Raw genomic sequence first — 14,996 nt, 5'->3', positions numbered from 1 at the left:
CTTCGAATGTGTTCCCTCAATAATTTTAGCATCAGTGGTTCAGTGACATAGGCGCTTGGGTACTGGTTCCAAGGTCGCGAAGTCGGATCCCGTCCATGTAGGCGAAATGTAAACCGCCGGCGTGCTATCTGAGCCATGACAGCGACAACTGGATTCGTTGAAACCAGAGGCCTCCACTACGACGTACTTTACAAGGCGCCTGTCCTATTATACGCCTCTACCTTAACGCCGTACATATCTAACCACACGACACGAAAACCGTGGCTTCTCTGGGAGTGCATGATATTTTTTACGTCTATTATAGGAGCTTTTTCTAGGAACTGACGCTCAAGCGAAATCAGGATTTTAGGTTATTCTAATTTGAGAAAGCGAGCTGAAGACCGCCACTTCCTAACTTGTGATAAAACCGCTGCGTCTCTGTATTCCCTCCTGTCGCGCATGTTTGCGTAATGATGGGTGCATATGCTCGCGGTTGAGAAGATGGTTGCACGAAAAGGTTGTTGGGGCATTGTATGTTAGGTACATTTATTACGCTGGATGAAATACAAACCCAACAGAAGTGACGATTTTTCGAGCCTGGCATTTGATGAATGAATTAAATGAAGCGAACTGAACACTATGTGAGCAACATGTATTCGAAATTGGTTACACACAACTCTCAACATGCTCGCAACGAAAGATATATGAACACAGTGAATTACAGTGTATTTTTTCGCCATTGGTATTATATTCTTCCCGTGCAAAGCGCTTTTGTTTCTTCTCTCAAGCATAGTGCGTGAGACCAAGAAGGAAAACATTAAATTACTTTTCATCTTTCAAAAGGTGACAAATATTGTAAGGCGTCATGTAGAGTGACAACGATTTGCTAAGGTACAATAAAAAAGCGCTTAAATAATCTAATTCGTAAAGTGCAGACGCGCACGAGCGCTCATTGCATGCTCACTGCATAGCAATAAGGTGCAGCTAAAATAGTCTCAAGCTCTCGAAATGAGGCATGTAACCTGGATAGAAAAATGTAAACGAAAAATAACCAAAACAAACCAGTAAGATGTTTCGTCACCGCTATTACACGAGTCAAGAGTTTCCCGGGATCAAAAGAAGAAGCTCGAACGTAAAAGAAACACGTCCCGCGGTCGAGGTTTACGCTTAATTTAATTTTCGCTGGATCTCGTGTACCCCTTCCCGTATGCACCGTTCGAGATACTACTAGGAGCAGATTTTTGTTAGCTTCTTTTTTTTTGCCCGTATTGAGCGGATCGCATATGCGACACGCACTGGCGCCGCACAACACTCGGAGCCTGTCGGACCAATTTATTTTTCGTTAGCGCTATCGGAAGAGACCTGCGCGAGTTTTGGCCGCCGGCTTCAAGATGTTCCTTCGTCTCCTCCTCTTTTCCTCGCTTCCATGATTTCTGCTTTCTTTAGCTTCTTTTTGCATTACCGCACGAGCTCGCCTTACAGGAGCACCAATGAAAACAGTGGAAGCTCAATTGGCTGCGCGCTACGCTGTTGACTTTGGCAGGCTCTCGGCGGCTCAGCCGCAGCTCTTTGAAAACTGATTCCTCGTCACACTCACAGTGAAACTGCGAATCTGTTTCCTCCGAGTAGCAGGATTTACGGACACCCATCCCCGCACACCGTGAGGGCAAATAAATTAGCAATAAATGTTGAACGAAATAATGACCAATAAAACGTTATATGTGCGCATATCTTTAATGAGTGTAGGAAGTGTAACCGATTTCGCTGTTGTATGTATATTTGGTTTCAGAGTGATAGAGAGCGCGCCGTTGCATTAGCAGGGCGCAGTACGCGACAGGGGATGAAGGCGGTGCGAGGGTGACGGAGTTATTTGCCAGGGAGGAATCCGATGATGAGTTAACATTTCCATTTTTAAAGGAACGCAAACACACACACACACAATAAAGACAGAAGTGACGGTGAGGCAGAACGCACGGGTCGAACCCGAAATAGTTCTAGCTTCGAAAATATATCCTTTTTGTTTGTTATATTTACAGCACTGGGCCGGGCGCAGCTATAGCGTCATTAAGAAAGCGCGTCGCCTCGCCCAGAAACGATTTCAGTTCCTTTCCTCGAAGACAGTCGCAGCAGTAAAGTTTCTCAGACTTCTTTTTCGAGACTAAAACTCAAGCGTGCTCTCGACATGTACTCGCCGCAGCAGCAGAAAGTGTGTGCCGTACGCGTCGGGACAGGAACGACAGGTACAATGACGGGGAAGCAAGCGAGTCGAGCGCTTGGACAAAAAAGCATGGTAGAAAAAAAAAATAAAACTCAAAATTCAAGAACTGAACAAAAATACCGACTCAGATTGGGCGGGGAGGGACAATTTGCTAGTGTTTGTACCGATCCAATAAAATGGGGCCGACAGACCTACAAGCAAAGTAAAGTAGAGAGGCCCGAAGAGGCACATCCAACTCGGCTACACATCGATGGCTCCAGCTTAATAGGTGTATAAGAGCATTCCTACGGGGAGGCTGAAGTTGGTCAATCGATAATCCCAGAGGTGAACCAGAGAAGGCAGGCAAGCAGGCGGACGGACATGTGAGCCGGCAATCCGTCGATTTCACCTCCCAGCGGGCACGAAAATCTCATGGTCGTCGTCGTCGCTCGACCTACGCCATTGCAGCCGGGTGAAGCCGGAGGAGGAAGGTGGACGGATTCAAGTGTGCGGTGCAATTCTAAAGCACGTGCGCTCATTTAAGTCGTAGCAACGGGCACAAATGTTCTCTCTAGTCGTCTCCCTTTACAGGCGCCCACCCGTAAATTGCGACATTCTGGAATCTCTCCTCGGCAAGACCCGTATTGCTCGGGACTTACTTTTTAGACCTCGAGCGGTGCACAGATGTTTGCTAATTTTCTTTCTTTAAAGAATGAACAAATTCCAATAAAACGTGAGAGCATTGAATGGTGCAAGTCTTGAAGTTTAATCTTTCTAATATTTGCTTGCTTTTAATTCCTCTTTCGCAAATTAGTCACTGTTGTTGTAATGGTCTCTTTTGTCCCACAATGCTACTGGCATCGCAGGAAGAGATTTTTTTTTTTTTGATGTTCAAGAAAAAAGGAGAAAAGTTTAATATAGGAGTACTATATTTGTGAGCGTTCATGATTTTGACAGCGATTTTATGTAATAAAAAGCTTTGACCGCAAATTGTGGCTTGAGCGTGATGTCTTGGTTGTCGCATACTGTTCACTTTTTGAAGATGCCAGCAGCAGAAACATTTCTCTAACCCGCAGCGGTGATATCCTCTTTATTGTTTTGAGGGGCCCACGTCGTGAAAAGTACATGCTTCTCATGTGTAGTCCCTGTTTGCTATCGCTTTATCTACATTTTGACTTGTCTCATCGTATACGCTGCAGCTTTTATTTGCGCCGGCCACAATGCGACTCCTAAGATAGCAGATAACAGTTACTGCTGCCAGTTGTCATGTTCTTATTTTGCTGCTTGTCAAGAAATCGGCACAAATTTTTATTAGGCCGGCGCGGTGTGAGGCCCGCGCGGCGTCAAATGGAAAGATCTACGGCGTTCGAGAAAAGAGAAAAGCTACGCGCGAGAGAGCGCGTAGCTTTGTACGCGTCGGCGTCAGCCTCTTTCTCATCACCCGGAGATGACGGTGATTCATCACTCCGGAAGATGCCAGCTGTCTCCAGAACGTTCGACGACATCTGACCAATGACGAGACGCGGCTCGACGGGCGGAAAAGGGAACGCTTCAACAAGCGAAGCTAAGTGTGTGTGCGCGCTAGCATTGGCATGTCTTAACAGACAGACGCCCTATTTAAGGAGGGCGTGGTGCTTTTGTGAGCCCGTCAGTCAGTGATTGCGGCGTGTTCGCAAGTGCTTCACCTGGACTCCCGGGAATCACCCGCTGCCGGCAATCCCACAGGCCTGCGAGGGAGCGGCGCTAGTCTTGCATGGCAGCCACATCGTGACTCTCGAGGCCTCGGACTGCAACAGTGGTGGTGGTGGTAGTGGTTATTTATTGTATTGTAAGGTAACGCGAAGGTCGGACTTGGGGAATCAGGCTTTATTACAGACCTGAAGCCTTGGTCGCACACTGCAGCCAAACACACTCCGCGATGACGATGGGTATCTACAAGAGGGAGCAGGATGAAGATGAAGCAGCACGTTCAGCAGTGTGGAAGATGAAGCGCCACACAGTGCTCACACTATTTCGCCCGCGCAGTTCAAGCGGCCAGCCTGGCCGCAATTAGTCCGCAGGAATGCGCCGAACAAAAGGTTTCATACGTGAAACGTGGACAACTTCAGTGCCACGGTAACGACAGTCCGGAGGAGGGTAAACAGGGGAGACGCGATAGTTGACCGGGGAGGTTTTTGCAAGAACTGTGTAAGGACCAATGTAGCGGTGCTGTAACTTGCCACAAAGGCCAGGAGTGCGTAATGGGGTCCAAAGTAACACCTCGTCGCCGGGACGGAACGAAACTTGGCGATGGGTTGCATCATAGCGGTACTTGCGGTCTTCCTGGCTAGCTTCCGTGTTGACGCGAGCAAGCCGGCGTGATTTGGCCACTCGGGAAAGGAAGGCTGCTGGCATCGGTGTGAAGAATGGTGGCAGCAGTGTCGTCGAAGTGAGCGAGAACAGGGTCCGAAGTGAGGGCATTCTTTAGGGTTTGGAAAGCTTTTTCGCATTCTTCGGACCAATTGAAAGTAGTACGGTCTGTAAGGAGGCGGTGCAGCGGTGCAGCAATGGTAGCGAAATTTCGAATGAAACGGCGAAAGTACGAAGACAGGCCAAGGAAACTGCGTAGTTCCTTAGTCCGCTGAGGGCGTGCAAAGTTCAAAACTGCAGCAAGCTTGTCAGGGTCGGGTCGAATGCCATCGCGGCTGACGAGGTGGCCCAGGATCTTGATTTCTTTCTTGGCGAAATTACACTTTTTTGTGTTCAGCTGGAGACCGGCGGATGCCAGGCACGTTAATACTTGATCAAGGCGGCATAAATGATCAGAAAAAGTCGCAGAGAAAATAACTATGTCGTCCAGGTAGCACAAGCATGTTTTCCACTTAAGTCCTCTAAGAACAGTGTCAATCATGCGCTCAAACGTAGCGGGGGCATTACAAAGTCCAAAAGGCATGACATTGAATTCGTAAAGCCCATCGGGAGTAGCGAATGCTGTTTTTTCTTTGTCGGCTTCGTGCATCGGTATCTGCCAGTAACCGGAACGCAAATCCAAAGTGGAGAAATATTCGGCGCCCTGAAGACAGTCGAGGGAGTCGTCAATTCGTGGCATAGGGTAAACATCTTTTCGAGTGACTTTGTTAAGTGCGCGGTAATCAACGCAAAAACGCACGGACCCATCCTTTTTTTTTACCAAGACGACCGGAGATGACCAGGGGCTAGCTGATGGCCGAATAATGTCTCGCCGGAGCATATCATTCACATTATCTTCTATGATTTTACGTTCTGATAAGGAAACACGGTAAGGGCGGCGGCTAACAATAAAAGTACCTTCTGTAATAATGCGGTGCTGTGCAGAAGACGTTCGGCCCAAGGTCGGAGAAGTGACATCAAAGGAGGCTTGGTGTTTTCGAAGTAATTCCTGCAAAGCTTGGCGGTGAGTCGCAGGAAGGTCAGGATTGATGGTGCCAAAGAGAACACAGAGAGAAGCATCGGAAGAAGCTGCTGGTGAGGAAGAGGGGGCGGTAAGGGTGGTGAAGGACACCGGGTGAATGTCCAGGACACAAGGAAAACATGTCCCTTTAGTCAGCACAATGGGCTCTGGGGAAGTGTTCGAAGCAGCGACAAGCGCTGTGCCATGCTCAAACCGAACAAGACTTGGTGGTAGCGCGATTCCGCGGGTCAGATGGCGATCAGAAGGCACGATTAGCACATCTCCGTTATCAATGCCAGCAGAAGTAAGCGCGACAAGTTGTTCGCATCCAGGGGGCAACACTGAGTTAGTAGCGGCAAGCAGGCGATAACGGGGCTCGGGATGTTCAGAAGACGGATCGCTCTCGTTCATGTAAATGATCCTGTCGCGACACGAAATGCTGGCTGATGCGGCAGACAGAAAATCCCAGCCTAAAATAATTGGGTGAGCGCACGGTGACATCACGGCAAATTGTACATGGTGGCGGACACCGTCAACAAAAACTCGCACAGTACACTTAGCAGAAGGCCGAATTATTGCACCATTAGCTCCACGGAGTTCAGGTCCATCATAAGGCGTTTTCACTTTTCGCAAGCGGGAGCACAAGTCAGTGTGTATCACAGAAACAGCGGCGCCCGTGTCAACCAAAGCTTCAACAGATAATCCTTCAACCCGCACTAAAATAGTATTCCGGGGACGTTCCGGAGGATTTTTGGGATGGCCGAAGAGTGCAGTTTTCCCTCCTAAAACTGCAGTGGTCAGTTTTCCGACAGGCGGGGGGTCGTCAGAAAAGCTTGACGGAGAGGCGAGGCTGAGCGGCGAAAAGGCGAAAGAGAACGGCGTCTTGAAGGCCTGTAACCAGCAGGCGGAGCGGGGCTTTCTGGCGGGGGTGATGAACGTCGGGGATAATCGGGGAATGAACGGTGGTTAGAGCCGGAAAAGCGAGGAGGGTAGTCTGCTTCAAATGATTCGTAGCCGCGGCGTTCATTCTGGAGCCTGCGACGACAGAAGCGGGAAATATGGCCTCGGTACCCGCAGTAATAACACACAGGGCGGGCTGGGCGCCAGTTGGGGTAGTATGTCGGCGCTGCGGCAGGTGGTGCCAATGCAGCGACATGAGCAGTGGTAGGCGCCGGTGGCGTAGGCGCTCCAACTGCGGGCGGCAAGGACGTGATCTGGGCGTACGTTGGCACCTGACAAATGGTAGGAGCGATCGATGTTGGCGGGGAATAGGTCATTGAGGCCAGCTCTTCTTTAACAATGCTACGCAGGCCGGCACTTGAATTATGTGGCTCAGATGCAGGGCGGCACAAATTACCTTGAGCCGAGAGCTCTTCACGAATTAATTCGCGAATAAGCACACGGAGGTCAGCTTCGGCAGTGAAACCAAATGAAGTGGGATCAGGCTGCAGGCGTATTGACTGTAGTTCGTCAAGGCGTTGACAAGTGGATATGATGGCATCGATTGTGGTAGGGTTCTGCACGGCCAGGGCGTTGTAGGCGAGTGGCCCAATACCTTTAAGGACGTGCCGAACCCGCTCGGCCTCTGGCATTGTGTCATTGATGCGCCGACAAAGTGAAAGTACATCTTCTATATAAGAGGTGTAGGTCTCATTAGGCCGCTGAAGTCGGGCTTCTAGCTTCTTCTTGGCGGACTCCGTGCGAACAGTAGGAGCGCAGAAAATCTGGCGTAACTTTTGTTTAAAGGTAGCCCAGTCCGGAATCGTCGACTCATGATTTAGAAACCACGTTTTGGCCACATCCGTCAAATAAAAGGACACATTAATTAATTTAAGAGAATCGTCCCATCGGTTGAAAGCACTGACCCGGTCGTAGCTGTCGAGCCAGTCATCAGCGTCGTCGCCGCGGAGACCGGCGAATATCTGCGGGTCGCGCTGACGGCTACTGACAGTCCAAGTGGCAACGGGAGCTGGAGTCGAGTTGGTAGCAGCCGGAATAGCGGAGTGGCCTTCTTGTGTCATGACGATGGTGGTCGGGGTCAAACGGCGGCCAGAACGAAGCTCCAGGTGGATGCAGGTGACGAAGCAGCGGGGAAATCAAGGCGCACCTCCACCACGTGTAAGGTAACGCGAAGGTCGGACTTGGGGAATCAGGCTTTATTACAGACCTGAAGCCTTGGTCGCACACTGCAGCCAAACACACTCCGCGATGACGATGGGTATCTACAAGAGGGAGCAGGATGAAGATGAAGCAGCACGTTCAGCAGTGTGGAAGATGAAGCGCCACACAGTGCTCACAGTATATACAAAAGGAAAGAAAAGATGTTTGAGAGCCCCGGAATTTGCTATATGATATCTGAAGCACCTGAACTGGGGCGGCAGATATAAAGGGATAGCGAGGAGAAGGTAGAGGAAATCAAAGAGGTGAGTGATAGGGAGAAAGAAAAGGGTAGGTAAAAGTAAAATATGCACAGTATGGTGCAGTATACAGTAGTTTGCTTGAGGCCCGTCCGCAAATGTGCCCGGTGAAAATTTGGTGTTTGTTTAAGGGGGCTCTCTCGTGTATTGTTTTGTATTGTAAGCCTCTGTGTTATTGAGTTCCTCTGTAGTTGCATGCTTAGCGTTTGTTTTCTGTGAATCTCTCACCTGTACACTTTAAGTGATCGTGTGTATTCCTCCACGTCGTCTCTTGTTGTGTATAAAGTGTGTCTTCTTTGTTACTTCTGACTCCGACCCTTACTCTGGCTTGAACCGGCGAAAGCTGGGCACCAAATGGCCATCCCCTTCTGTCACTACGAGGTAGTTGAATTCCGGCTGAGCTTGTCACGCAAGTCGAGGACATCTCCTTTGCGACCGGAGCAGCTACTTCCATTCACTCTAAGGGTGTCTGGGAGTGTGCGCACCGTTAAGAACGCGTCGTTAATGATCCTTCTAATTATTGTCGCACTAGTTATTCGATTTCTTTAATATACCAGTGCCAGTATTTGAGAGAGCTGTGCTGACGGTAACTGGCTTGTAAACCGTTATGATGTGGAGGCAGTTCTCTGAATTCTGCTGTTTATTACTCGATGCCTGGTGTGGCTTCAACCAATTTGCGCTTTTTTTTCTTTTTATAAAGTATGCTGTAACAAATGCAAGATAAGCAGCCATGGCGAGTAACGATACACCCCTTACTGCTCAAATCAGAAATAGAACTCTCCGATGGCACATGCGGCAAACGGGACAGAACCTTGCAATGAAATTAGTAATCGCTCTAGGCGTCATCACCGTACTCATTATTTCCCGCTTTTTATTCAGGATGGGCGGTCGTCCACCTGGGGACCTCTGGGACAGATAGATCACCACCGGTTGCGGCGGGGGCTGGTCTTCCGCCGAATTTTTATCTGTTGTGGGCCGTCATTGCGCCCGCTGCTGCTTCGGTGGTGGACGGCGGCTGTTGTTGCGGCATGCGTCTTTCTCTCCCTCTTCTTTTTTCCTTCTGTGTTTTCCCTTCTGTCCACACGAGGCAGCGGAGGTGGCTCAGCAGCAGAGCCAGTAGCAGGCCCGTGCATTTTCTTTTCCTTCTTCCTGCAACCACAACAACAACAACAACTTGCGCTGACATCGCACAGCACAGGGACGCCTCTTCGTTTCGCCTCCATCGAAACGCAGCCGCCGAGGTCGGGTTCAAACCCGGGTACTCCGGCACAGTAGTTGAGCGTCTTACCACTGCACCAACCCGGCGGGGCACTGTAGCTGAGCCACCTCCGCTGCCTCGTGCGGAGAGAGAAAGTAGAGAAGGAAGTACAAGAAGAGGGAAAGAAAGACGCGCGTCACAGCAGCCGTCGTCCACCACCAAAACGGCAGCGGGTGCAATGATGGCTTACAACCGATATAGTATTGTGGCAGGCTGGCGCCGGCCGCAAGCGGGGTTGACCCACCAGTCCCAGCCCCGTAGAGGACGGAACAGCCCCCCTTCACCACCTCCGCCCCCAAAAGTGCCATAGAATTTTTCGTGTTGTCGTAGGCAAAGCCAGGCATTGGGGGGAGGTGGGGGGAAATTTGGCTCAAAAGTATAGGCCCCGCCGGGGTGGTGCAGTGGTAAGACGCCCGACTACTGTGCCGGAGTTCCCGGGTTCGAACCCGACCCCAGCGGCTGCGTTTCGATGGAGGCGAATCGAAGTGGCGTCCGTGTGCTGTGCGATGTCAGCGCACGTTAAAGATCCCCAGGTGGTCGAAGTTACTCCGTAGCCCTCCACTACGGCTCCCCTTTCTCTCTATCCACTTTCACTCCCACCTTCATCCCTTCCCTTACGGCGCGGTTCAGGTGTCCACAGAGCAAGTGTGACAGATACTACGTCTTTCCCTTCCTATGAACCAACCTAAACCTAAAAGTATAGACTAATCACTGGTCACCCAAGGTTCGGACCATGCAGTGTCAACAGTTTGTTGGTTTAATGCATGCAAATTGTTTGTCGAGTCGAGCTTTTCATTTGTGAGGAAGACGTACCGATGACGTCTGGTCATTGAAATCGTGACGGAGGTGTAATTTCTAGGGGTATTGGCCATAAATTGCAGCCCTCCACTACGGCTTTCTTTTCTCTCCTTCCACTTTCACTCTCACATTCTTTCCTTGTCTCACGGTGCGGTTTAGGTGTCCACAGAAGCAAATGTGGCAGTTACTGCGCCTTTCCCTCCCTGCGAACCAATTATTATTATTATTATTATTATTATTATTATTATTATTATTATTATTATTATTATTATTATTATTATTATTATTATTATTATTATTATTATTATTATTATTGGAAGGACGGCTATGTTTCGATGGAGGCGGAACAAAGAGGTCTCAGTGTGATGAGCGATATTAATGCACGTTGTGGGGACCTGCTTCACGCACGAGGCAGCGCATAGCGCCAGCCCCATTTGAAGGGCGCACCACTACCCGGCGCTCCCTGTGAATAACCCCACTGCTCCTCCACGCTCCCGCGGAGGGGAAACCGGTCCTTGGTCGGTTCCCGCTTGGACCCCATGAAACAAGGCGCGCGGGCGTCTTGCTCCCTTTTCGTTCTCCTGCTGCCTATGTAATGATGACAATCCTACCACTCCGCCGCAGGGACCCGCCATTGCATGTACTCAATGTGTAATGCCCTCCCAAACTCAAGCGAGTGACATTCGCGGACCTCTTCAGCCGCGCGCCAAGAGTAGCGGGTCGCGATCCCCTCCTGATCGTGGGCGACTTTAACGCTCCCAGTCAGCTGTGGGGTATCGCAAGGAGGAGTCGCGCGGACGTAAGTTGGCGGAACTTGCGTCCACGTTGGGCCTCACCCTCCACACTGACCCGGTCTGCCCAACACGGTTAGGAAACTCCGTGACACGGGATACGTGTCCGGACTTAACCTTCACTCACAACATAAGACACGCAGACTAGCTCAACACCGAGGAAACCCTCGGTAGTGACCACTGCATCCTTAACATTACCATACACACACGCCCGCTCAAACGTCCCACAACACAAGCCCGTATCACAGATTGGACGAAATTCAGGCAAAATTTTGACTCACTTGATAACACACCCATTTCCGAGCAGGGCTACTCAGCATGGTCTCAACAGCTGCTGACACACCTTCGCTCGCATGAAACACAGATCCAGCTCTCAGAGGCGGTTGCGGACGTGGATAACCACCTCCTACACCTCTGGGAAGTCCGTCTCAGCCTCGTCCACCGTTGGCGACGCCAGAAACACAACAGAAAGCTTAAAGCTCGAATTGCCGAGCTCACCCAGAAAGCGGCTGAGTACGCGGCCCATCTCGCCGACTCCAACTGGGTGGATAGATGCAACACGGCCGCGCGACAAATGTCTAGCCGCAACACATGGCGCCTCTTTCGAGTCCTCATCGACCCAACCCCAACACGAACCGAAACACAGAAACATTTGCAGAGAGCTATGCATGCTTTCTGTGGCAATACGACTCAACTGGCGCAGAAACTCCGGGACTAGTATCTGTGTACAGCCCAAGACCCTCGTGGATCGTCATACTCTTATGCAGGCAGAAAGAACACAGAGCTGGATCAACTTTTCCAGCTCCATGATCTGCGGGCGGTTCTTGCCAAAATGAAACGGGGCACTGCTCCGGGAAGGGATAAGGTCACCGTCAAGCTTTTGACGAACCTGCCCGACTCGGCATACCAGTCCCTCCTCGACTACATCAATGCGATTTGGTGCGGGGACACCCCCCTGCCAAGCGACTGGAAAACGGCTCTGGTAACTTTTATTCCTAAATCAGGGAAACCAATTGACACAGATAACCTCCGTCCCACCTCTCTCACCTCCTGTGTAGGCAAACTAATGGAGACGATGTTGCGGGACCGGCTATCTGAATATTTTGAACAAAAACATGTATTCGCAGGCACCATGTTCTGATTCCGCCCACACATATCCGCTCAAGATGTCCTCCTGCAACTCAATCGGGAAGTCCTCGACCCACTCGAATTCCCCCATAATGGCCGGGTAGTACTCACCTTAGATCTCAAAAGAACATTTGATAACGTAACACACGAGATTATACTCACCCACCTAAGCCAGACCGACTGTGGTCTCAACACATTCCAATACATCAAGCAGTTTCTCACGGATCGGCAATCCTACATTCGCATCCCAGATAATGAGCATGGTCCTTACCTACTCGGCACACGGGGAACCCCCCAAGGCGAAGTACTTTCCCCGCTGCTCTTCAATTTGGCTATGATGCACCTGCCTGCCCAACTCGATGGTGTCACTGGTGTGCAGCACGCCCTGTATGCCGATGACATCACTCTGTGAGCCACGCATGGCAATATCGGGGACATTGAAACCAGCCTGCAAACAGCGGCGACGATAGTAGACCGCTACGCCCGCCGCTGTGGTCTTCAGTGTTCCCCACAAAAATCAGAATTTGTGCATCTCCGCCCCTCGCGAAAGTGCACAACTCAAATCACTCTTTCTTTAGACAGTGGTCCCATACACGAAGCTGATGAGATACGGGTACTCGGACTCTACATACACAAACACAGACGGTCAGACACTACATTGGCGAAACTCCGTAAGGTGGGGGACCAGGTGGGCCGCATGGTCCGCCGGGTTTCAAACAAACGCGGGGGGTTGCGAAGTAAGGATGCCTTGCGGCTGGCAAACGCCTTCGTGACCAGTCGGATTCTATATTCGACACCTTATCTCCACCTACGGAAACAACAGGAGGATGCCCTTGAGGTTATCCTTCGCAAAATTGTCAAGCGTGCCCTGTACCTCCCCATCACTACTTAAAACAGCCGTCTTATGGCCCTTGGGGTGGTGAATACTTTCCGGGAGCTCCGGGAGGCGCACCATACAAATCAGTACACGCGTTTGTCGCAAACGGAGTCGGGTCGCCGCCTTCTTGCTCGACTCCATATCCAACACGCCACAATCATGGAAGACAGGTTTCGCACCTCAGAATTGTGGAGACGCGCCCTCTGCGTGCGACTTCTGCCAGCGAATATGTCACACGAAGATCATAAAGGTCGGCGCCTGGCACGAGCGGAAGCCCTAGCCCGACATTATGGCAACAAAACAGGTGTATACTACGTGGACCCCTCCGGCCCTCACCACGGGGGATGGTACACGGCCGCTGTAGTTCACAACAGCAAAATGGTTAACGGTCTCACCTTCAGAGCCCACAGTACAACACACGCAGAAGAGGTGGCGAGTGCTCTCGCGGCATCTCATTCCGACTCAAAATACATAATTACTGACTCGCGAGGAGCCTGTCGGAACGTCAGACAAGGCTGGACTCCCTTACTAGCCTATAAAATTTACTTAAATTGCATACGGGATACGGACCCAGCACACCGCTACCTTATATGGGCCCCTGCTCATCAGGGTTTGGCAGGAAACGAGGCAGCAGACGCAGCCGCCCTCGCGCCCTCTGACCGGGCTGTTTTCTCCTCCCTACCCGATCAGGAACCCGATTTTAATCCGGCCTACACCTTCAAAGATATCACGACGTACTATCAAAATTGTCATCGCCTTTACCCCAGCCCATGTAAAGGTCTCAAAAAGGCGGATGAGCGGCTCCTTCTCCGCCTTTTCACCAATACATTGCTGTGCCCGGCAGCCCTAAAACATTTTGACCCCTCCTTTAGTGGCAGCTGCCCACACTGTGCAGCGGTGTCTTCTGACATCTATCACATGGTGTGGGTCTGCCCCTCCAACCCGGCTATTTCCCCGTATCCCCAACCCAACCCGGGAGAACTGGGAGGCGGTCCTGCTCGGGTGCCACGACTTACAGGCCCAACAAGCCTTAGTCGGACTCGCCCGAGCGGCGGCAACCGCCACTGGGGTCCCCAACTAGGCACCTCCACCTAGTGCTTGTAAGGACCGGTCTAATATGGGCCGATCCAAAAATATCTCCTGGCCCTTGTGTAAATAAATGTTCTTACCACCACCACCACCGCTTGCTGCCCGTCACCTGGCCACTCTCCCGACAGGACAACGGCACGACCCCCTGAGTGAGATAAAGATGTTGGCTACACAGCCCGCTGCGTGTCTGTCTTGCGTCTACCTCGGGTAGTGAAATCGCCCGCAACGTTTAAGATCCCCAGGTGGTCGAATTTACCCCGTACCCTCCACTACGGCACCTCTTTCTCCCCGCTTTCACTCCCATGATCCTTCTTTATTGTACGATTCAGACAGCGCCACTTACACTAGGTGGAGTTAGGTTCAGGTGCACCCCAAAAAAAAAAGTTGTGACAGATACGCCACCTTTCCTTTCTCGTCAACCAATTTATTGATTTATTAGAACATGTCACCACCGCAACTTCGGAACGTGCCCAGTGTGATGCTCGTGGTTCAGTCAGCTGCAGCCCAACTGGCGACAGCCTTTTTCCGGCTAGTGACTTGTACCGCTCGAGGAGCGCAATTGTGGCGCTGGATCATTAGGGGACCGTGGGCCGATGAGAAAGACCTCCTTCGTCCCATTTGCGAAGTCGGAAAAGACGCAGTCACGACAAGCATCGCCAGTGTCCCAGTTGGGACGTCACCCGCGACGCGAACCTCTCAGTCCTCCTCTTCCCTTTGCTTGCTTTAACTAATGCTCATCAAGGGTTTGTCATCGTGCCTCCTCAAACCTCATTAGCCCTTAATTTTTCCTTCTCTCTGGTTCATCTATTCTGCTTCCATAATGCGTTTTGTTTCTTTTTTTCTTTTTTTTTACTGCTTCCGACTCCGCACTAGCTTTGGGCAGAATCCCTTCAACTCATTGCGTACCGGGATTCGTCTGCGCCCTTTACGTCGTGCACTGGTCTTCCGACATCTATTCTACCATCAGCGTCTGGAGGCTTTTGATTAGTGGTTCCTTTCTCCCTATGTGCATTTGGGAAGAGATGTTGAAATATAAAGGGAATTATGGCAGAA

General features: G+C 50.9%; 1 protein-coding gene and 1 pseudogene across 1 annotated transcript in view; one reads left to right on the top strand and one right to left on the bottom strand.

Moving 5' to 3' along the window:
• Positions 1-14,996, bottom strand: part of LOC146199218 (neuroligin-4, Y-linked-like) — a 431,570-nt gene that overhangs the window by 211,863 nt on the left and 204,711 nt on the right. The window lies entirely within an intron of this gene.
• LOC146199219 (uncharacterized) lies at positions 2,162-13,935 on the top strand (annotated as a pseudogene).

This window comes from Amblyomma maculatum, chromosome 2 (genome assembly GCF_055883805.1).
Source record: "Amblyomma maculatum isolate TAMU_Amacu chromosome 2, ASM5588380v1, whole genome shotgun sequence".
Lineage (NCBI taxonomy): Eukaryota > Metazoa > Arthropoda > Arachnida > Ixodida > Ixodidae > Amblyomma > Amblyomma maculatum.
This window is presented reverse-complemented; position numbering and strand designations above follow the sequence as displayed.